At 44.3% G+C, this 22515-nt stretch overlaps 1 protein-coding gene across 8 annotated transcripts in view; it reads left to right on the top strand.

Annotated features, from left to right (window-relative positions):
* DOK5 (docking protein 5) overlaps positions 1-22515 on the top strand; it is a 1081787-nt gene that overhangs the window by 336655 nt on the left and 722617 nt on the right. For all 8 annotated transcript variants that reach the window (XR_013824125.1, XR_013824126.1, XR_013824127.1 and 5 more), the window contains one exon: positions 19586-19801. The gene's annotated coding sequence lies outside the window, so the exon portion shown is untranslated. The remainder of the gene's footprint in view (positions 1-19585; positions 19802-22515) is intronic.

Genomic DNA, 22515 nt, shown 5'->3' with positions numbered 1-22515 from the left:
CTCATGCTTGAGAAATAAGTGTTGAATGAATGGAGGAATAAACTCCTATCCTTGGGATAGAATTCTTTCTACAAGGGGAGGCAAATTAACATTGATGGTATGTATACATTCTCAGTGTCAGGCCCGGGGCTAGCCCTTCCAAAATGATTATTTTCACTAGGAAAAAAAATAAATTTTGCTAAGTCCCCAAAAAAGGGACATTAAGAAGGTTCATTTTCATTTATGTTCCTTCCAAAAATGCATAATTTCCTAAAATGGAGATTGACCAATAAAACCCCAAAGGCCCTGCTAAAATCCCACCTGGATCTGAGTTGGCTGGGATTTCCAAGGACACTGCTGGTTAGGATGTGTTTTTCTCAGGGGTGGAGAAATATTGGGGGAGGGAGGATTAAATTCAGCTAAGAATTAATTAGTGGATTAGAGATATAGAAATGATTTCGTGCTAATGGCTTCACTGGGATGCACTTGTGTTCTGTGTTCTCTGTAGCTGCTCACATCCTTTTAGCTCATCCTACTTCTCCTAGATGTATATGTCTTCATCTTTAAGAAATTTGGTTTGCCACACACGTTTGATAATTTGCTCACTGTTCATTTTCCTGACTCCATCTGGCTCTTATTTATTTATTTTTCTCATCTAAAACTGCCTCATAAGAGGTTCTCCCTGATTCCCAGGGCCTTGGCAGCCAGCACGGGGGATTAAGTTGAAGAAGTAGATAAGCAAATGGAATTAAAGAAAAAATTATAATTTTAATGAAGTCAGAATTGCTGAAGCAAGTCTACAGCTAATGAGTGTGTGAAGAAATGTTGCTGGATGTAGTTAACTACAAGCCAGAGCCTCTTTGAGGCCTTCTCAAAAAGGAGACATATTGACAGAAAAGAGTTAGAGTGCTATTAGATTATCCTAACAGCTTCTACTTATTGTCTCTGCTATACTTAGAGCTTTACTTGTGTTATCTTACTTAATCCCCACAACAACTCCATGAGGTAAGTATAACTACTGTTCCCATTTAACAGATGAGAAACTGAGCCTTAAGGAGCTTAAATAATCTAAAAATATGCCCAAGATCTCTTAGCTCCGTTAAAAGGTAAACTGAGGCAGATGAAAAGAGTTTATTTGAGTATCCATCTCTGGATCAGGCAGCGCCCAACCAAAAGTAGTTAGAGGTGCTCCATGAACAGGAGGAGGTTTTTACAGAGAAGACTTGGAAGCAAAGCAAGGCAGTTATTTGACTGACTCTAGTGGCTGCCTTATCTGGGAAAGGCTAGTGGGCTGTTTGCGGTTGGTTGTTCCTAAGTTTCATTTTCTCGGATTTTCATGCACTGACTCTGGCTTACGTTTTGCTTTGCTCATGTAGGCTATCAAGGCATTAGGATCACCCCAGTCTAATGGCCTTCCTGTTTGATTATGTTAACAGCTACTAAATGGTAGACACATTTGAACCCAGGCAATCTGATTCCAGAGACTGCTGTGTAAAATCCCTTACACATGCTGCCTTAGGGGGCAGCAAACTTTTTCTTTAAAGGGCCAGAATATAAATATTTTAGGCTCTGGGGGTCATATGGTGTCACTGTTCCTACTGTATTGCAAAAAAGAGCCGTAGACAGTAATACTTAAAGGAGAGGCATGGCTATGTGCCAGTAAAACTTTATTGACAAAAACAAGCCACAGGCTGGATTCGCCCACACCGTACCTGACAACCCCTCCCTACTCTAGATTGTAAGAACACCAAATTCTGTCTTTTATCAGTTTCAGGTTTTTGGTAGAAACCATGAGAAATTTAGACACTTTAATTTCTGGCCTTAAATAAGAGAAATAGTGATTTGAAGTGGTTTTGAGTTTTCTTTTTCTAATCCCTAACGTCAGTGGTGAATATCCAAGTGTGAGAAGGGGGAACATTTCAAAGCTGTGGTGGATTTGTACACAAACCAAACTGAATTCTCAAGCACTTGCACCAACATTGCGGATAAACAAACCCAGAGGTTAAGCGGCAGGATTCACTTAGACGTAGTTGTTTCTGTTTTAATTATATACTGAGAAAAGTGACTGTTTTTTGGCAGAAGGTGTGGTTTTGTCTTCCCCTTTGCATGCTTATTGTAGCCGGCGCTAAAAAGACCTTTTACCCAATTTAAGGCAGCATGACGCAGTAGTTATTAAAATGCTTTCCACGTGAGACTGCTTGGGTTTCTGTGATTCGTTTATTCATTTACCAAGTATTGTCTTGTCTCTGGGTATTCCAGGCCGTGTGTTAGTTGCTAAAAATACGGTGTGAATATAACCAGCAGTGTACCTTCCTTCACAGTACCTTATCCATGACCTCAAAGTGCTTAAGCCAATTGTGCAGGAGACAGAAAAAACTAAGGAGAACGTACATTTACATAAAGAGATATTTTATGATTTTTTTTTGGGGGGGAGAATCTTGACCTTTGCAGAGGGGAATACTGTACCATTAACAAAAATTTTTCCTTTCAGTCCCAGAAAAAATAAATCCATTTTGAGATTTCCACACAAACTCAGTACTTCTCATTCATACTGAACTTTTAAGTTCTTTTGATTAAATGTTGGAGGTCAAGCTGCTTATCTTCTGATGAAAGTCAGTGCCGGCTGATTTCAAAGAGAGCTTTTGGCTCAACCTACAGGGATCTGGGTCAGCCAAGGCAGGAGCAGGTGATAATCATTTGCCTACATTTGTGCTAAAGAAAATACCGCTGCCCACATTCTACTCTCTGAGCTTGTAGTTACCAAATGTTGGCAAAAGATAACTTATTTAGCTGGTCTAGGGTGGAGCTGATGAATCTATATTTTCAATCAGCATCTCTAGGTAATTCCAATGCAGGAGGTATAAATCCCGTTTTAAGAAACCTTGAGGAGATTGAAATGGAGAGAATTCCCATCAGGTGAGATTTGTTACCTGGAGGCAGTCAGCAAGGTATTCTTAAACAAGATGCCTTCGGGGAAGTCAGCAGGCGGAGCTGGGATGCGGCCCGGCTGAGGGCACCAGTGAGATTCCGCAGGGGCGGGTGCTCACACCCAGGAAGGGGAGCTGTGTTGTGACTAAAGCTCAGGCAGTGAGGTCTATAGTGGCGTTTCCCCTGCCTCTGCAATACTTTCTTTGTTGCCATAACAACTAATAAGGAGACTCAGTTTGACCTTCTTTGTTTCTCGGAGATGCCTAAAGTGCAAGGGCTTCTCGCACTGTTGTTTTTAATAGGAAAAAGCCAGCCAGAAGCTGCTCAGGAAAGCAGAGGACAGACTGCAAAGAGCGCGCCAGGTGAAGCAGAGACCCGGATACCCAGCTGCTGTTTTTAACGACCCGGCGCTCAGCCACTAGCCAATCAGGCTTCCCCCGCCCACCCTTCCCCCGGAGTGCTTTGCTCCTTGATGTTATTATCTTTGGCCTTTGGTAATGATGCAGTCCACTCCTGTACTGAAGAGCAGAGGTTGCTTGGGTGGATTTAAAGATGTCGGAGAAGGGTAAGAATTACTATTTTTGCTCTGAGTTTTGACCGGACGGTGACTGCTCGTCTTTGTTGTCTCTCTGCTGTGTTTACATGTTGTGTTTATTTACTTTTTTTCCATTGGAAACCCTAGGAGGCCCAGCGCTAGCTTTGCTTTTTCAGTAGGTAGCTACCCTCCTTTGGCCTACCTAATGAGGCACACGTGGAAGGCTTCTGTAGCAAGGGTCTGTACATGCTGGCCAAAGCCAGCCTATCCCTGCTTTCGTCAGAGTTGTATTCAAACACAGCCATGCCCATTTGTTTGTTACCTGTGGTTGCTTTTGCACGACAACTGCAGAGTTGAGTGGTGGTGTCAGGGGCCATGTGCCCTCTACAGGCAAGGTCTGCAGAGTCCTGCTCTGTACGATCCGGGCCTTCCGGAACCAGCTGATCCTCTGGGGACCCTGGTCCTGCAGGCGTCGCTTGTCCTCAGCATCACTTGTGAAATGAATGTTCTTGGTGGAAGGGAATGCTTAGTCCTCCCCTGAGCGGGGCCTGCACCCTCTCACTGCAGGGGTCATTTTTCTGCTGTTCCTTTTGCCTGGAAAAACCTTATTTTCTTCTACTCTTGCAAAACCAACACTTGCTTTAGACATTAATTAAAACACCAGGCTCTGAGTTCCTTCCTGGGACCCCCCAGACCAGACGAAGCCGCCAGTTATAAGCTTTTAAAGTACTCAGAGCCGTTCCCGCGTAGCACTAATTACTGTTTATAGTGACATGTTCGTGTGCTTATTGCATTGTCTGCCTTCTCCATGCTTCTCAGGCTCCCTGAGGGCAGGAGCTGTATCTAATTGGCTAAGCTTTGTCCCCCCAGCACCAAATAAAATACCTCTGTTAACGTGGCTCCGTGCCAGGGAGCCCTAACTTTTCTGGAACTCCTGTGTGTGCCAAGCGTAATCCTTACACCATCCCTGTGCAGGTGATGACTCCAGAGCCCACATGCTTTACTTCTACACTTGTGGTTCCCAAACTATGTGCTGAGGTGCCCAGGGCGCCACAGTGAGTTCACAGAGGTGCTGTGGGATATATTAACTTTTTGCAGCAAACAGTGATATTCAACATCTGTTGAACCTTTGGGAACTGCTGGCTGGAGGCTGTTCAATTTCAACATTAGATCACATTAAATTCATTTCTATGATATCATTTTTGTGAAACTGGGTTTTTGGCAATAAGAAGCAAAAGTACTGTGTGAAAAATAGGTGTGGACCAGTAAATGAGGGTGGCAGTGGGTGTCCAGTCTGATTCCCAGATTTGAGGAACTTCAGTGCCCTATAGACACACACATCCCCTTAGCAAGCAATTGTGGTTAAGAATAAAATTAAAAATAGATTTTCTTTTGATTTAGGTGTATTTTTTAATGGTTTCTAATTTGTTAGGACAGCTTAAATGGCTTGGACCAAACAGCGTAATAAATGGAACTACTAGCGGCAGGACAGGAATAAAGACGCAGACGTAGAAAATGGACTTAAGGACACAGGGAGAGGGAAGGGTAAGCTGGGATGAAGTGAGAGAGTGGCATGGACATATATACACTACCAAATGTAAAATAAATAGCTAGTGGGAAGCAGCCACATAGCACAGGGAGATCAGCTCGGTGCTTTGTGACCACCTAGAGGGGTGGGATAGGGAGGGTGGGAGGGAGGGAGATGGAAGAGGGAGGAGATATGGGGATATATGTATATGTATAGCTGAGTCACTTTGTTATAAAGCAGAAACTAACAAACTAATTGGAGTAAAGCAATTATACTCCAATAAAGATGTTTAAAAAAAATGGAACTACTAAATATTTCTCTTGGCCTAAGGGTATTATGGAAAACTTACTGAGCTACGAAACGCACTGTGAACAGAGAAAATGTGAGAAGCTCTGCTCCCCGTTATATTCTCCTGCCGTGCAACAGCCCTCAGATATGGGCTCTCAGATTTAAGCCCCTGGTTCTGTATCTAGTACACGCGTACACACAGCAGGGCTGGTTTCATGGGTGCAAAATCCATGCAGTCACACAAGGACTCCATGCTCACAAGGCCCCACATTTGGCTCTGCTGGGGCCATCTTGAAATCCTTCATACTTTTATCTTTGAACTTGTGTTTGTAAGTAAAGTCCCATTGGACAATGGAGCATGCGTATGAGCAGAGGAGGTGTCTGCAGTATGCGTCTACTCGCTGCTCCCTCATGCTATGTTTGTACACAGCATTCGTCGTGCCCCATAAACACAGAATTCCTGAGGCCCCAGGATGCATGGGAGTTCAGGGATCCCCAAAGCAAGTACAACAGGAGTAAGCAGGAGTAAGCAGGGGCCTTGACAGCCTGAGATGCTTTCCCTTTGAACCAGAACTTGCTTCAAATGCAGAAGGAAGGTAGGGGTGGTCTATGAAACACAACCAACCGAGGAAGTCCATCATATCCTTTCTTACACATGGTCCTCCCCTCTGTCATAGAAGGAAAAGGAAAGCTGGGAAAACCCACAGTTCCTTTTCCTTTCAATCCTTTCTCATTCATCAGAAAGGCCAAGCTAAAGGGTGTTGGTAGAATGTCCATGTGTCAAGAAGTGAAATAAAAACAAGTATGTTAGTTTTTGTGCAGCTTTTCTCCTGTTCTGAGAAGAACAAAATGCATATGCATATATGAGCTAAGGAATATGAGGTGTGTAATTTTGGTGATTCAGCACATGAATTGAATGTTCTTATATTAACATTAAAAATGGACATGGCATGATTGATGTAAAAGATGACCAGTAAAATTTGTGCTAATTTAAAATCTTGATTTTTCTTAAGAGATTAATAGCAGATAAGAAACACAATGACACAATTTGTATGGAAACACAAAAGACCCCAAATAGCCAAAGCAATCTTGAGAAAGAAAAACGGAGCTGGAGAAGGAATCAGGCTCCTGGACTTCAGACTATACTACAAAGCTACAGTAATCAAGACAGTGTGGTACTGGCACAAAAACAGAAATATAGATCAATGGAACAGGATAGAAAGCCCAGAGATAAACCCATGCACATATGGTCACCTTATTTTTGATAAAGGAGGCAAGAATATACAATGGAGAAAAGACAGCCTCTTCAATAAGTGGTGCTGGGAAAACTGCCTAACACCTGCCTAACACCATACACAAAAATAAACTCAAAATGGATTAAAGACCTAAATGTAAGGCCAGACACTGTAAAACTCTTAGAGGAAAACATAGACAGAACACTCTGTGACATAAATCACAGCAAGATCCTTTTTGACCCACATCCTAGAGAAATGGAAATAAAAACAAAAATAAACAAATGGGACCTAATGAAACTTAAAACCTTTTGCACAGCAAAGGAAATCATAACCAAGAGGAAAAGACAACCCTCAGAATGGGAGAAAATATTTGCAAATGAAGCAACTGACAAAGGATTAATCTCCAAAATATACAAGCAGCTCATGCAGCTCCATATCAAAAAAACAAACAACCCAATCCAAAAATGGGCAGAAGACCTAAAGAGATGTTCCTCCGAAGAAGATATACAGACTGCCAACAAACACATGAAAGGATGCTCAACATCACTAATCATTAGAGACATGCAAATCAAAACTACAATGAGGTGTCACCTCACACCTGTCTGAATGGCAGTCATCAAAAAATGTACAAACAATAAATGCTTGAGAGGGTGTGGAGAAAAGGGAACCCTTTTGCACTGTTGGTGGGAATGTAAATTGATACAGCCACTATGGAGAACAGTATGGAGGTTCCTTAAAAAACTACAAATAGAACTACCATAAGACCCAGCAATCCCAGTACTGGGCATATACCCTGAGAAAACCATAATTCAAAAAGAGTCATGTACCACAGTGTTCATGGCAGTTCTATTTACAATAGCCAGGACATGGAAGCAACCTGAGTGTCCACTGACAGATGAATGGATAAAGAAGATGTGGCACATATATACAATGGAATATTACTCAGCCATAAAAGGAAACGAAATTGAGTTATTTGTAGTGAGGTGGATGGACGCAGAATCTGTCATACAGAGTGAAGTTAGTCAGAAAGAGAAAAACAAATACTGTATGCTAACACATATATATGGAATCTAAAAAAAAAGGTTCTTAAGAACCTAGGGGCAGGACAAGAAGAAAGACGCAGATGTAGAGAATGGACTTGAGGACAGGGGGACGAAGTGAGAGAGTGGCATTGACATATATGCACTAGCAAATGTAAAATAGCTAGTGGGAAGCAGCTGCATAGCACAGGGAGATCAGCTCCGCGCTTTGTGACCACCTAGAGAGGTGGGATAGGGAGGGTGGGAGGGAGGGAGATGCAAGAGGGAGGGGATATGGGGATATATGTATATGTATAGCTGAGTCACTTTGTTATAAAGCAGAAACTAACACACCATTGTAAAGCAATTATATTCCAATAAAGATGTTAAAAAAGAAACAGTGACCAACAGAGAGAATAAGGAAGAAAGGAAAACAGGTTACATTTTAGTTCCTTGAGCAGCACTTCTTTCTTGCTTTTTGAACACAGAGGCTCCCCTTTAATTGTACACTGGGTGTCACCAGCTCCGTGGCCGGTCCTGTGCAGAAGGTGCTTCTTGAAGAGAAAGCAAGCTGAGTGGGGCTGAGGATTAGGTTCCAGTTGAGTTTTTCTGCCTCTTTCCTGCTTCCACATGTGGCTTCCACCCAGGACCCCTGCTCACCTTTTAAACCTTCCAGTCCAGTCTTTTAATAATTGACCTCTATTGAAGACAAGCCACGCAGTTCCTATTTTAAGCGAATGCTCCAGTCACGGTGACTGCCCAGAACTAAATAGTGTAGAATTATTTTCCTCATCACTGAATTCCTTTTAAAGCTGTCCCTACAGAACAAAGAAAGAAAGAGAAACATTTGGTTATCAAAGGAAGCCAGCCCCCAAATTTACTTTGCTTTAGCTGTCATGCAAATTTCAAGCAAGAGGCCTAGCTGGATGGCTTTGAAGATAAAGATCACAGTGCGGTCCTACAGAGGCTTCAATGGGGTTTCTGATGATCCTGTGATTTACTTGGAGAAGGAAGAAAGAGCCGAGAACAATAGGAAAAACTCGGCTCTGAAGGCATAAAAGCCCAGTGTCTAATTCTGGTTCTTTCCTTTTGCTGGGGGAAATGTCAGTTAGCAGCAGCGACGGGGGGTCAGATACTGCTAGACCAGGATTCCCCAGGGCGGCCTATGAGAGGCCAACTCAAGTTCCTGGGCAAAAAAAAAAAAAAAAAAAGGTTTATCCTTAAGTGAAGTTTTGGTAAATGTCACCTCAAACCAGTTTCTTTACTTTGCAAACTTCTTGGCACCTTACGTTTAGTAAATGTAATGTAATAGCCAAGGGCGGGCTATAGGATGCAGAGGGGTTTTTTGCTTGTGTGTTTTTTTCTTTTATGTATATTACCTTTTATTTACTTACCTTTATAACATAAGATGCAGAGCTTTTTATTGTGACATGTCTTAAACCAGTTTGGCTGGTGGTGGTTGTTTCTGCATCAGTCGTTTCCAGCGATTAGAGACAGGTGAGGGCAGGTCTTCCACAAATTTCTTCCTCCTCCCCCAGCTATAAGATGGAAGTTCTCACGCACATCAGTGATGCAACAGCCTGAGCAAGTAAATGGGCCTCAGCTCACAGGGCCCGACGTCTTCAGAAGGATCCGGGTGAGGCAGGAGCTTGGGTTTTAGAGCCAGGCTGCCTGGGCTCGAGTCCACCTCTGCTGCTTCTAACTGTATATCCTTGGCTCAGCGATTTAAAGTTTGCACCTCTCCTTCCTTACCTGTAAAATGGGAATAACATTAGTCCCTTCCTCTTAGAGTTCTTGTGAGGACAAAATAATACAGGTAAACTGTTAAGAGAGGGCCTGGTACAGTGTTACCACTCAATAAATGTTTTTGTTAATAATGATGATATTATTTCCAATCGGCTCTAAGCCAGTGCTGCATGGGTACTGTACTCACCACGGCCAGCTCCTCTGGCTGGCCTGGACTTTCCTGGTGTTAGCACAGAAAGGCCAATGTCCAGGGAAGCCCCGAGTCCCGGGCCAACCTGGGCAGTTGGTCACCCTAATCCTACCCCAGCAGAACAGCTGAATATTTTGTTGAGTCATGTTCACGTTTTGTTCACAAACACTGACTGTGTACCTTAATGACCAAGAACTGTGCTCAGTAGCGAGGGTTCAATGTATCTCACTGTCCGGTAGGAGGGGAGCCGATAAGGTGAATTTTGGACCCCTGGGCCCGGAGAGCACCGAGAGGCATTTGCAGCCACCTGTGCTGCAAACAGCAAGTTTTTATTGAGAGAATAGCACTCGAGCTAAAACTTAGCAAGCAGGTAAGATCCAGCCAGGAAAAAGTAGATGCGAGTGACACACCTATTTTTATTGGCCCAGAAAGACAACTCCAGTGTCTTGTACTGGGAAATAAGACATTTATTAAAAATAAATACAGCCTGGGGAGGTGGTTACTGTCGACATGTTAGCTAATCGACAGTATGCTATTATGTCTCTTTTGCTCGAGTGTTAACAGAGGGCAGACTGGCCTGGATTATCGAATTCTGGTGAAAACCAAAGAACTCGCCCGGTTTTCTGCTGAGCTGAAACTTTCCTGAACTGGGTAGTATTTTCAAAGATTTGGTCACACACTGGGACCAGGGAGTCATTTTGTTTTGTAGGAATTAGGGCTGTTGAAGCAGACACTGCTGATTGCCCACTCAAGGTCCATTTTTTTCTATACTAAACCTTTTTCCTTCCTAACAACCCTTTGGGGGAGGCAGTGATTCTACTTGAAAATACTTACTTTTCCAGATTCTCTGGAATGTCATGGGACCCAATCCCAGCCCGCAGAAGGCTTCCTTTCCCCATAAAACAAAGCTTCTAAGGCAAAGGCTTTTATCCCTCATCCTTGGCACTTTCTTCTTCATCTTGCCTGGAATGTAGATGGGATGGCTGGAGGTGGAGAAGTCATCTTGCTTCCACGAGGAGCAAAGACACTTGGTAAGGATGTCAGAGAGGAAACGAGAAGGACTCCCCGTGAGTAGCTGGACCAGCCCTTGTATAAGGACTGCCCTTGTCTGGACTTATTTCATGTGAAAAATTCCTACTTGAGGGTCTCTAGCATGTGTAGTGAACCATGATCCTAACTGACCTGTTAGGTACTGATTTCAATAGTGTTTGGTAAATGTTGCGAGCATCAAAACCTTGCAGGGATGTGGACTCACTATAAAATTTTTGTGTGTGCAATGTTTCTAGTTGATGGAGTTTTTATGTGATGCTGTCAGGGCTGCGGTCTCCATAAGACAACAGTAGGTGCAGTGCCTGGGACCCATGATTCTCTTAGAGGCCCATAAAACTCTTTTACTTTCTTTTAAAATCAGAAGAAAAAATCCAATTTGGATTATATTGGTCTTCATACAAACCCAGTCGTATAATGTAGTTTTTAATACCATTTTATGGAGGAAGGGGCCCAGGAAGGCAAAAGTATTTATTGGCCCATGAAAGTCATTGTGTGGCCTGGGATACCTCCTCATCTCAAAAAGGAACTGGTCTCATTGCTTCCTGCTCATTTTCCATTCCAGAATCTTCCTTCTCTGGATACAGAAACATGCCCCCATTCAACAGAGGAAACAAAGGGCACTGGAAAGGCTTCTGGGTCCAACAGAACTGGGTTTGAACCCCAGTGTGATTTTAGGCAAATTTCTTAATTTCTCCTGGTATCAGTTTTATAAAATTGATTGATTCATACATTTATTCAGCAGTGATTTGAAGGCCTACAATGTAGCAGGCACTGTCTGTAGGGTAGTTATCTTTAGAGGATTATAGGAATTGAAGCATAGGAAACCCAATAGCTGGAACTCAATTCTGTTTTTAATTCCCTTGCCCTTGGCTGTGAGCTCCAAGCCTAGGACACGGTCCTCTGTTATCTTCTTTCTTGCTGTGCGGAACGTTGGGATTATGAAAGAGGCTTCTTCTCAAGATGGGATCCATCTACCTTTTGCAAAAGAACAGTGCTTTTCACTTGAATTTAATTAAGGCCCAGTGCAGCTTCCCACAATCATTACTGTGGTGTCCCATTATCTCTTCTCTAATGATTTTGTTCTGTATAAGTGTCTGTAAAACTCATTCTCTAAGCACAACAATCAGACAGCAGTGTAGGGTAGGATAATTCAAAGACCCGTTTAACCACTTTTCACTGGACGAAGCTGTCAGAATTTCAGACCTGGTTTATTTTTTTGTTGCAGGGATTTTTATCTTTTTCTCTTTTTTTTTCCTTTTGCCTTCTTGTAACTCCCTTACAGATCCATCTGTGAAAAAAGCAATCGGTTAATGGAAAAATGTGTACTTCCCCATTATAATATACTGTGCCACATATACTGTGCACACTGAAGATTCTGTAGTACGTTATAAACGTGCCAGATATAATTTGTATGCAAATATCTGAAGCAAAGGAGTGCTTTTATTGTTTTCAACTGCAGGCAGAAAAACATACCAAGTGAATTTTTGACAAACATAGGATAGATCCTCCTGTGATAAGAAAGTATCCTAATGCAAAGTTGCCTGCAGAGAAGAGGAGATTTCCCTTGTGTTAACTTATTCAGATTCTATGTAAGAAATAGCGGCGCTTCTTTTCTCCAGGAGTCAAGAGTCTCAAGATTTCATTCCCTCTTCTATCAAATGTGCCCATTCTCAACCTCTTTGCTCCCTGCCTGGTTCAGGGGTCCCAGAGAGGCATTCCACCCAGAGCAGGAGCAATTCCACTGAAGCCTTGTTGGTGTGTAGCACATTAACGCAACAATTGCCAAGTCTCCACTCTCCCGTGTCACAGCAGCCTGGTTTAGATCTTCATGGGGCCGTCCTGGTGACTGCATATTCCTTTTCTTATTTGGCCTGTGATCAGATGATGTCTAGGATGTGGCCAGCAGTGCACAGGGCACTTCCTTTAAGAGATCTGATAGCTGGAAGTTTCACACATAACCAACACATTATTTAACTATGTATACAAATGATTCAGGGAAGCTAAGAATGCCCAAATCCCCCAAATAAGCTCCCTGTTGTGTCTTCCATTTCAACTCTTCTCAGCGTACTCTTCTGCTTCAAGCTGAACTTCTCCAGGGGAGCAGGGAATAATAATTGATTGAATGATTGTATTCTCTCAGTCAAAAAAAGCCCAGAGTAACATATATACATACATTCTTTCATGCATTTACTTTTCATTCCTCAAATGTGGCTAACGACCTTGGAACGTGTCCAGCTTCATGTTAGATGCTAGGAAATATGAAGAACAAATACACTGAAGTGATTTTTCTCCAGCTGCTTAACCCCGTGTGGGAGAGGTTGAGAGGCCAGAGGTGCAAGGTCAATGTTCCCGGTCATCCCGGTGTACTGGAAGCCTGCCTGTCCCACCTCGTTGTGTAGAAGCCCCTGGTGCCCCATTTCAAGGAACTATTGAACAGGCCTCTCGCTATATTTTCCTGCCGGAGAGTGGATGCTGTGATGCGGCGCAGAAGAGGCAAAGCTGTATGAGCAGGGCTCCCGACAGCTGCTCACTGGTTCACTTACTCGGCCATTCAGCGCATGCTAATAATAAGTGTTATTATGTGCTTGAGACGTTGGAGATGGTGGTGAATAAAACAGACGAGATTCTCTGCCCTCATGGGGCTCACAGTCTAGTTGAGGGAAGTAAAGAATACGTAACATTTGGTGATATTTATATTTTGCCAGCTGTTGATAGTTGCTGCTAGGAAAGCCAAGCAGGGAGGGGTACAGGGAGTTCTGGGTGGGGCCTTGTAATTTTAAGTGGGGTGGTCAAGGAAGGTCACAAAAGAAGGTGATTTTGAGAAGCACTGAGTGGCTCAGCCTTCTAGCATCTGGGAACATGCTAAGAAGGGAAGGAGTGAGAGTGAAAGCCATGAGGCGGGGATGTCTGAGGACCAAGGAGTGGGGGCCACAGTCTTGCTGGAGAGGAGTGAGTCTGTTGGGGGAGCCATGCAATGGCTGGTCAGGGTGCCATGGACCATCCAGGTTTGGGGAACGGCACGGAAAAGACTTAGGGGAGGAAAGTACAGATGGCATCTCTTTTGTCCAGAATCGTGGAGCAGGTGGCATCTGTGGAAGGTGTCGATTTCCAGCCCCTGAAAGCTGAAGGGTTTATACTTGGTAGTAAAAACCTGTGTGTCAATCAGCTCATCTCCAACGCTCATCTTGTATCCAGAGGAACGTTCTCGCCCTTGTCTCTGTGCGTGTGCGTGTGTGCACCTTTCTGTCACTGCATGAAAACGGCCAAATCAATTTTTTACGGGTAGGTTTGAATCAAGTGCTGGAATACCCACTGTTCCCAGCACAGATCTGAAATATAAAGGTCATATTGCATCACCCACCCACCATACTCCTCCTTCTATAAATTAGTGGGCCGGCAGGGATGGCCTGAAGATGTACCCAAGGATGCGCCGTCATTACATCAATACGCAGAGGTTGCCGTCACTTCCGTATTCATGGCGGCTATTGCCCATCAATCACATATCCTTTCCTGCCAAGCTTGGAGGAAAGGCCGAAGTCCTCAGAGTGGCCTTCAAAAAGTCCTACGTGGTCTGCCATCGACACCCGCCGCCGCCAGCTTCTGTTTCCTCACGTCCTCTCTCCCTTGGTCACTCTGCTCCTCGCTGGGCGCTGGCAGGGGCCTCTGCACTGGCCCCTCTGCTTCACTGCTCTTCCACCAGCAATTTCCATCCGTGATTTTCCTCACTTTGGTCAAGATCTCGGCTCAGAAGAACACTTCTCAGTGTCCTAACCTGACCATTCGAATCAAAAGTGACCGCCTCCCATCCCCTGGCCATTCTTCTGGTCCCCAGCACCAGAAGATGGAAAGCCCCAACTTTGCGTTCCCCTGTGAGTGAAGACTTGTCACTGGGCATGACCCTTGCATGGAATGTCTGCTCCACCTGAAGAGGAATGACTTATGCTGTCCTCCTGTCTTGCTGTCTTTCTTGGCCTGCATCCCCGAGGGGCTAAGTGTGATCAATGGTGATCTTATGCATCTGAATATTTAGTTAAGCCAAGAATGACCCCTGCTGGTGTTGTAGCCTCAGAGTCATAAAGACCTAGATTCCCAAATCTATGTTCCCTCCATCAACTCACTCAACCGGACTCCATCCCTTGAAACCTGGTTTCCTTATTTGTAAAACAGGGAGGTTAACAGTGCACATCCCCTAGGTATTGTGAGTGGAATAAAATAATCGGCAAAAAAGAATCTGACCCCAAATCAAGATGTTTATAAACAGGAGTGGTGGGAATTGTGGCCATTTTATAAAAATGAACGTTGATATAACTGACCTGCTGGCTCCATGGATATGTGACCTGTGCAGTCACTGGGACCGCACACTCATAAGGGCTCCATGCTTGGCTGGATGCTCTGCTGTGGCCATCCTGAAATTCTCAGTAATTCTTGAACAAGGGGCCTGCAGCTTGACTTTGCAGTGGGCGCCACCAGCTATGTAGCTGGTTCTGATTACAGGATAAGATGTGCCTAGTACGTTAAACATATTTTATAGAGAGTCCAGAGAGTCAGTGCTTTCGGAGCTCACTCAGAAGCTGGGGGGTGGGGGGGAAGGATTGGCAATAGTTCACATGATGCATTCAAAACATCTGACTTATTTGTCACCACAACTCCGTGGCGGGAGGTAACGTTCTTATATCCAGTTCATCGATTAGAAACTTGAGGGATTTAGAATTTAAATTGTCCACAGTCACTGGGCTGGTAGGCACTACCTTCGTCGGCTCTGCAGAGTGGACAGTTCACAGAAGACTCCGAGTGTCCACGGGCCCTTGCAGGTCCACACGTAGCTACCCTTCTCAATGGGGTCCTACCTAGTGGAAGAGGTGGGTCCTCTCCTGCAGAGCCTTTCCTGTGGGCTGGAGAGTTTGTTCAGCAAGTGGTAAGCTCTCCAGGTCTGGGGCTCTGGAGACACTATACAAATGAAACTCCTGCACTCGCATGGAACAGCAAAGAATGGTCTCAGCTTTGTTTCTGTCAAGCTCTGAACAGTGCATAATAACGTGACTGCTCTAGCCGCTCAGCGCTCAGGTCTCCTTGTGATATTTTCATGTCCTCATTAACTTTCACAAGGACAGACTGATGTGGCACTGAGCACTAATGATGCATTTCCGCGGGCACTGCTGTCTCGTAGCCCTGTTTGGTGTCTTGATCGTTGTCAAGCTTTGGCTCTTCGGGTAATGATTATTCCTGTCTCTCAGAGCAAGGAGAGTTTGCTCTGAAGAGTGTGGGTATCATCTGCCGACTGGGCAGTTCTGGGTCTTCCCTACTCCTTGCGTGCTCTTCTGCCTTTCTTTGAAGGAATCTTCTAGAACACTGTTTCTTAACCTTTTTGATCTCCAACTTCACCTGAGCTAGTCTAAATCATTCTTTGTTACTTCCTTGACTCAAGTCACGTCCTTGACCCCGACCACTGGTTGCAGGGCCCTTGCCGTGACCCCTGTGCTCCTCTTAGGGACCTCATTCACCTTTTTGGACTCTTTACTACCTGTTGTTCCTATTAGACTTGAACCTTCATAAGGGCAGGGACTTGTTCATCTCTGAGTGCTCTGCATTTCCAACAATATCTGAGGAATAGTCAGCAAACATTGCTAGAATTATCTCTTTGGAACAATCCAGCCAGGTATATGAAAGTCTGAGATAATCTACAAGATCTCAGACCCCCTGAGGTTATTCATGCAGATGTCCATGGACCTCAGGACAGAAAACCTCCTCTCAGTGCTCTCATACATCAAATACCTTAATCTCTACTACACCTCTGTCAGTGTAGTTCAGGCACCATTTGGATGTCTCCAGTGATGGTGAGCTCACTACCTCCTTGAATGTCCCATTGTGGGAACTTTAAGTGTTGGAAGTTGGATGGGTGGGTGGATGGTTTCACTCATTGAATAGTTTTTACTGGGAGCTGTCACTGTGACAGGCTATTTTCTAGGGTAACAAGGGTAGACAAAACCAAGCCACTGTTCTCTCAGAGTTATATTCTAAGGGAGAAGGCAGAAAATATTCAAATAAACAAACAATTAACATGTCAGGTATGATTATTGCTATGGAAGAAGTAAAGCCGGGTAAACAGAGTGTGGCAGGGATGGGAAGGAAAGGCTACTCTAAACAGAATAGCCTTTGTTGGGCAAGAAAGACCTTCCTGAGATGTGATCTGGGATGTTAAATTCTCTACGTAAATTCTACAGAAATGAGAATCCTCTCTTAACTTCCTCACTGTGAAATAATGACAAAAGTCATTCATTTATTGACCAATATTTACTGAAGGCCTACTAAGTACCAGACCTTTCCTGTTCACACGGAGCTTATACTCTAGTGAGATAGATGTGAGGCAAACAAGTAGAAATATCACATGGTAATAATTTCTATGAAAAAAATCACAGGATGGAGGAGGGGTGTTCTGTTTGTGTGTTTCTGGGAGGGGCGTCATATGAAATCTTGAACATTCCAGGCAGCAACAATGCAGAAGTGTGGGGTAGCGGCATGCTTGGGATTTTAACAGTAACTAATCCTTACGGAGAACTAATTTACTTACGTACAAATGAGTAAATGAAGTAAAAATGGTGGTAGCAGAGTCTCTAATGACTTCTAGTTACTTCGACTGATGTTCACCTATGTTTTGAGAAACGTGCTCTAGAGTTTAAGCTCTTTTGTGCAAACACAGTGGTGGGAGTTGGTACAGCCACCTGGATGCTGGGCTTGGGAGCTGTTTCTTAAGGGACAGAACAAGTTAGAAGGAGCCTGGGTCCCTGATGCAGTGGAAGTCCCATGTCAGCTGTGGAGTGCTTCTGTCAGATCTGCTGCTGGAGACAGAAGCAGCCGACTTCAATCTCAGGGCAGCCAGAGCACTCTGGACTCGGTTATGGCATGCACCTGCTGTCCTTCACAGTCATTCTTTAGCTACGCTATGTGTATCATAGGACTCTGCCGATAGTGCGGGAGATACAGGAGTCCCTGCTCTTGGAGTTTGGTGCTTTCAGCCTAGTGGGGAAGGAAAGATTTGAAGTAAAGTGTTATTTCACTGAGAACGTATCACAGATGAGCCTGACCAAGGCTGGAGGAAGGGATGCCAAAAGGAGGATGGCACGATGGTTAGATATCCTGTTGCAGGGATTGGTAGCCTGCTGTCTGCTTATATGGATAAAGTTTTATTGGCACACAGCTATGCCTCTTTGTTTCCATGTTATCTGTAGATGCTTTTGTGCTATAACAGTAGAGTAGTTGTGACAGAGACCATATGGACCTCAAGCAAAACCATATCTGGTTTTCTTATCCTTTAAAGAAGAAGATCTACCGGTCTCTGATCTATAGGCAATGGGAGAGAAGAGCATGGGGCAGGGCTTGTTAGGGAGAGCGTCTGGATTGAGCAAAACCCTGGTGGGAGGTCTAGAGCTTCTTATAGCAAACCGAGGATTAAGAAATTCAAATCTCACAAAGGGTCAGACAAATACCAGAAATAAATAAAGTGGATTGTATGTTTGTGTGTTACATAGATAAGATCCCAAAGAAATATGCCCTCTGCCTTTGTCTTTTGCATATTGGGCTACTACTTACTTCCCCCCATTTAACAGAGACATGGATATAAAAATATTTCTCAGATATAAGAAAAACTCAGAGCGAGCATAATGATAAATGGCAACTGAAATTCAGACCTGGTATTAATGGTACAACAAAGTACGGTGGGGACTGTGGAAAAAAAACAGAAACATGCCTCTTTCATGTGGGCCCAGCTCTAGCAGAAATTAAGCTTTTTTAACAGAAATTCTAGAAATTCAAATTTTTATGTGAAATCTCCCAATGTTGAAACAACAGCTTTTGTTTTCATTGTGTGAATGTCAAAACCCAACCTATCTCCAGGCTGGGTTGTCTCTGTGGCCTCCAGTTGGAGACCATGGCATAAATGTTTAAGAGATCCAGGGACTCAGACCTTGGTTGAGGAGAAAGTTCAAACAGCCCAGGAGCAATGAGCAGATTATTTTTTCAAGTTGAGTATTTTGTGGCACAAAGGTGCATTGGGAGGTTGGAAGAGGGAGAAATCCAACGTGGTTGGAGTGGTCTCGGTGGACTCTTGGAGAAGGTGGGTAGTGTACTAGGCATTAAATAATGGATTCAATCTGAGTACCTAGTAGCAAGGAGAGCCGGAAGGCCCGGAAAACCACAATCAGGGAAGACGAGAGCTGCAGAAGAGAAAGAAAGATTTGTAAGAGATTTGGTCTCCTGGGAACAAGTTGTATATGAGAGACTCTACAAGGCCAGCAAGTAATTTGAAACCTGTGCTCTTCTAATATCCAGTTCCTCCTTTCTGCCAGCCGCTGACCTCTGTGCTCAGGTTTTGGGTTTCTGTCTCTGAGTTGTTTCGGAAACTGCCGGTGGTGATTTGGAGATTCCCACCAGGTGGCGATGTTCTCATTTGGGAAAAAAAAGGAAAGCAGAGCAAAAGAATGCGCCACTTTTTGTTGAATGATGTCTGCTGGGTTCTCTGATCCCTGCCTAAGCCTGGGTTTTATAGCTAATAAAGTAAAAACAGCTTACACAGTTTCCCTTTTTTATTTATCTTATGGCACTGTCCATAGATCCTGCCATGCCAAGCCCGTAATATTTATTTCTGCAGCAATTGCTATGCAAACTATATACAAGGGGAACATCTGTATTATTCCCAGCATCCTCTCTGGAAGCAGAGCCACAAAAGAGAGAGCAGAACAGAAGCACATGTGCATAGGTGGTTGGAGGACTTTCTTGAGGGTGAGGGGAGAGAAAAAATAAGCTGTGTCTTCCACTCCAGCTTTCCAAGATAAGTGGATTTAGATAGAAGATCTGCTGCTGAAAGACCTGTTTTAAGACATAGAATATGCAACAGTTTCTAAAAGGCCTTTTTTTTCAGCCTGTCTGGAGAAGCTCAGTGCCAGAGCACCCACCCAGAGGTGAATGGCCCGTTTCTGAATAACAGCGAGGGGCAAAGAGCAGAGCTGTGAGGGCTTGGGGGAGGTGGGAGGTGATGGAGGGACAACCACTAGGCAGGGTATAATTTGTTCATTTATTTCTTTGACCCCACAGATGGTGACCCATGTAGATTTCCTCCACCCCATATGACAGTGTTGAATCAGGACAGTTCATTGAGGAGTTCATTGTCAGCCTTCACCGCAAGAAAAGAGTTTGGTTCATAGGAGCCGGTTCACGACCCAGTGAAACAGGAAATGCCTGGAAGTGCTTGTCTGCGGCCAGAACCTACAGAGTGCTGGGCGAGTGTTATCATTTCTCCTTTGAGGTCAGGTCAGTGTGTTAATACGATTAATCTATTCATTCTACTCAGACTCACTTCATTCCTCTTCTGCACCAGGCTCTGGGGTTACTGAGATCTTCCACTTCCCCCAGTTCTGTCTCTTTCGTCCCCTTTTTCCAATTCTGCTTCTCATACTTGTACATTCAGAATCTGCCTCTGTCCCTCTGATGGGAATAAACCCTTCCTTCCTCTTTCCTGGTGCTTCTCTTTCCCTTCCCATTGGCCCTTCCTGGTCCCATCTCCCCATCCCCCCTCTTCTCCTCTCATTTGTGGAAAGGTGATGCTGTGCATTTGTTGTCTGCAAATCTGCTGGGTCTCTCACTCTGAAGGGTGGGGTAAAGCCTGTTCCTTGGCTACATAAAAATCACATCCCTTTGAGGTGGGCTGGGGTGGGGTGGGGTAGAAAACTGGGGGAAGGGATACAGACTAGGAGACCTGCTTTTAGCGTCAGGCTCAACTGAAGCAGTGCATGTGGCCTGCCTGCTGTTCCTCTTGCCACGAGGTCCCGGTGGGCAGTCACAGTTAGGGCCCAGGCGGCTGAGCCATCCTCCTCTCGGCCATATTCTGCCCTATGGGCTTCAACTGTGGCCACTGGACTGTAGCACTTTGCAATGGACTTTGTCTGGAAGGCTTCATCTGGTCTGCAGGTAGTTGGCTGAAGTTGATTTCTAGGCTCTAGGTTTTCTACTAGGGGTTTTTAACTGGCCTGCCCACAGAGATCCCAAACGCAAAAACCCCACTACAGAGGAGCATGCAGTCCCCCAGTCCCACTTGCTTCTCCTCACTGGGCCCTGCAGCCTCATCGGCAGCTCTGAGAACCTCACAGCCCAGCTGGGTAAGGGTCTGGCATCTAGAACCTCCCTGACTGGCTGTGCTGAAAGGGCCCTTTGCCAGTGGCTGGCTCTCGTCTGAGCTGCCTGTTCCTAGCTGTGATGTTTCTCAGGATGTTGATTTCAGAGCACGACTTCACTTGTATGTGGTGTGTCGGGCATGGTCTTGCCCTCCTGGCAGGGGTGATGGATGAGTTGCCATCTCCATATCCCTCCCAGCTCAAAGTTTTGTGACTGGCAGCAGTCTGGTCCAATGGGATCAGTCCAGCATCATTCATGCAACAAACATTTGAGAGTCTCTCAACACTGTTCTGGGCACAGGAGCTCTAAGGTGAATAAGAAAAGGTTCCTGCTGTCACAGCGAATTCATTAGAATGGAGTAGATACAGGCAATAAATGCTATGTAAACAATGTGTTAGGTGACAAAAAGGTTGGGAGGGAAAACTAAGGGAGTGAGAGGGGTGGTCAGGGAAACCTGTGTGTTAGAAATGATATTTGGCAGGGAGCTGAGGGAGTGAGCCGAGCAGCTATCTGGGGAAAGAACATGCCAGGCAGAGGGAACAGCACGTGCAAAGGCCCTGAGGCAGGAGTGGGAGGAATGTGTTAGAGGAACAGCAAAGAATCCAGGGTGGCTCTGATGAAGTAAGAAGAAAATGGTATAAAAAGAGGTTGGAAAGACTGGGGGCGGGGGTGGAATTATAAAGATTATACGGAGCTTTGCAGGTCCCGGCTTTTGAACGTCATTTTGAGTGAAATGTGAGGTTTCAGAGGGTTTTGAGCAGAGGGTTTTCATCTACTATGACTTCTACATTTTAAAAGGCTGGTTCATTTTCCTAAAGGGGAACATGGTATATGTGCGTGTGTGTAAAGTTGTGTGTAAATATATGTGTGTGTATAGCCACAGGTATATACATATAGGCGTGCATAAAGTTATGTATATGTTATACGTATAATTTGAAAATAATTGGAGTCTATGTCTATGAACACCTTTTCCACTAAATCTCTGCTGCACACAGGTCCCTGTTCCTCAATTCACTTATCCCTAAATTTAAGCAGGAAACGCATTATGGAAAAGAAAATAGAAGCCCAGAAGCCCCTTTCGGGTTGTGACACAGTCCATCCATGTGCTCCCTGGGGACATCTTAGCAGAGAGTGGTGACATGAGCCATTCCCTTTCTTAAGTAGAAGCTAGAAGCTGAGATGTTTGAGATGGTGGGGAAAGGATGAGGAACATAGAACACAAGCAAGGGAAATGATTTCTAAGATGCCCTTGATAACTGCATGGCTCTGTAGGAATGCCCTGGAAAAGCTGGTGTTCATCATTACACAGAATGCCTGCTTCTCCAAAAATGTAAAATGACTCAAGAGAACCTTCTGGTGATAATGAAGTACTGTGTGTATTTTTAGAAGAATTCAGGAGAAGAAAAGAAGTGATTTCCAATGAGAATGCAGGATGTTTCAGGTAGAACGTGTGTGTGCATGTGTGTATAATGTTTTTTTTTTTTGTATAATGTTTTTAAAATGGAGATTTCTTAAAAAATAGCTCTTATTGAAAATAGATGCTCAGATTCTCCCCAAACTAAGATAATCTGGTTTTGTGTCTGAGTTAAGAGTCTGTGGAGCATATTTTGTCTAAATCAAGGATCTGCTTGGGCATCTTTGGCCAAAAGTTCTAAGGCCTGACTGCAAAGCCAGGTGTTCTCCCAATATTATCCTCTTAATGGATCATCTACTAAAAGCTGACTATAACTTACTGGTGATATTGGATTCATCTGAAAGTTTTTTTTTTTTTAGGTGTGTGTAGGGGGGAAATTTTAGGAGCCTTTCTTTGAAATCTTTTAGGGGATGAACCCAAGGGTTCTCTAATCGAGTTC

This window comes from Stenella coeruleoalba (assembly GCF_951394435.1).
Source record: "Stenella coeruleoalba genome assembly, chromosome: 15".
NCBI lineage: Eukaryota > Metazoa > Chordata > Mammalia > Artiodactyla > Delphinidae > Stenella > Stenella coeruleoalba.
Note: the sequence above shows the minus strand (reverse complement) of the source record. Positions and strands in the feature narration are given on the sequence as shown.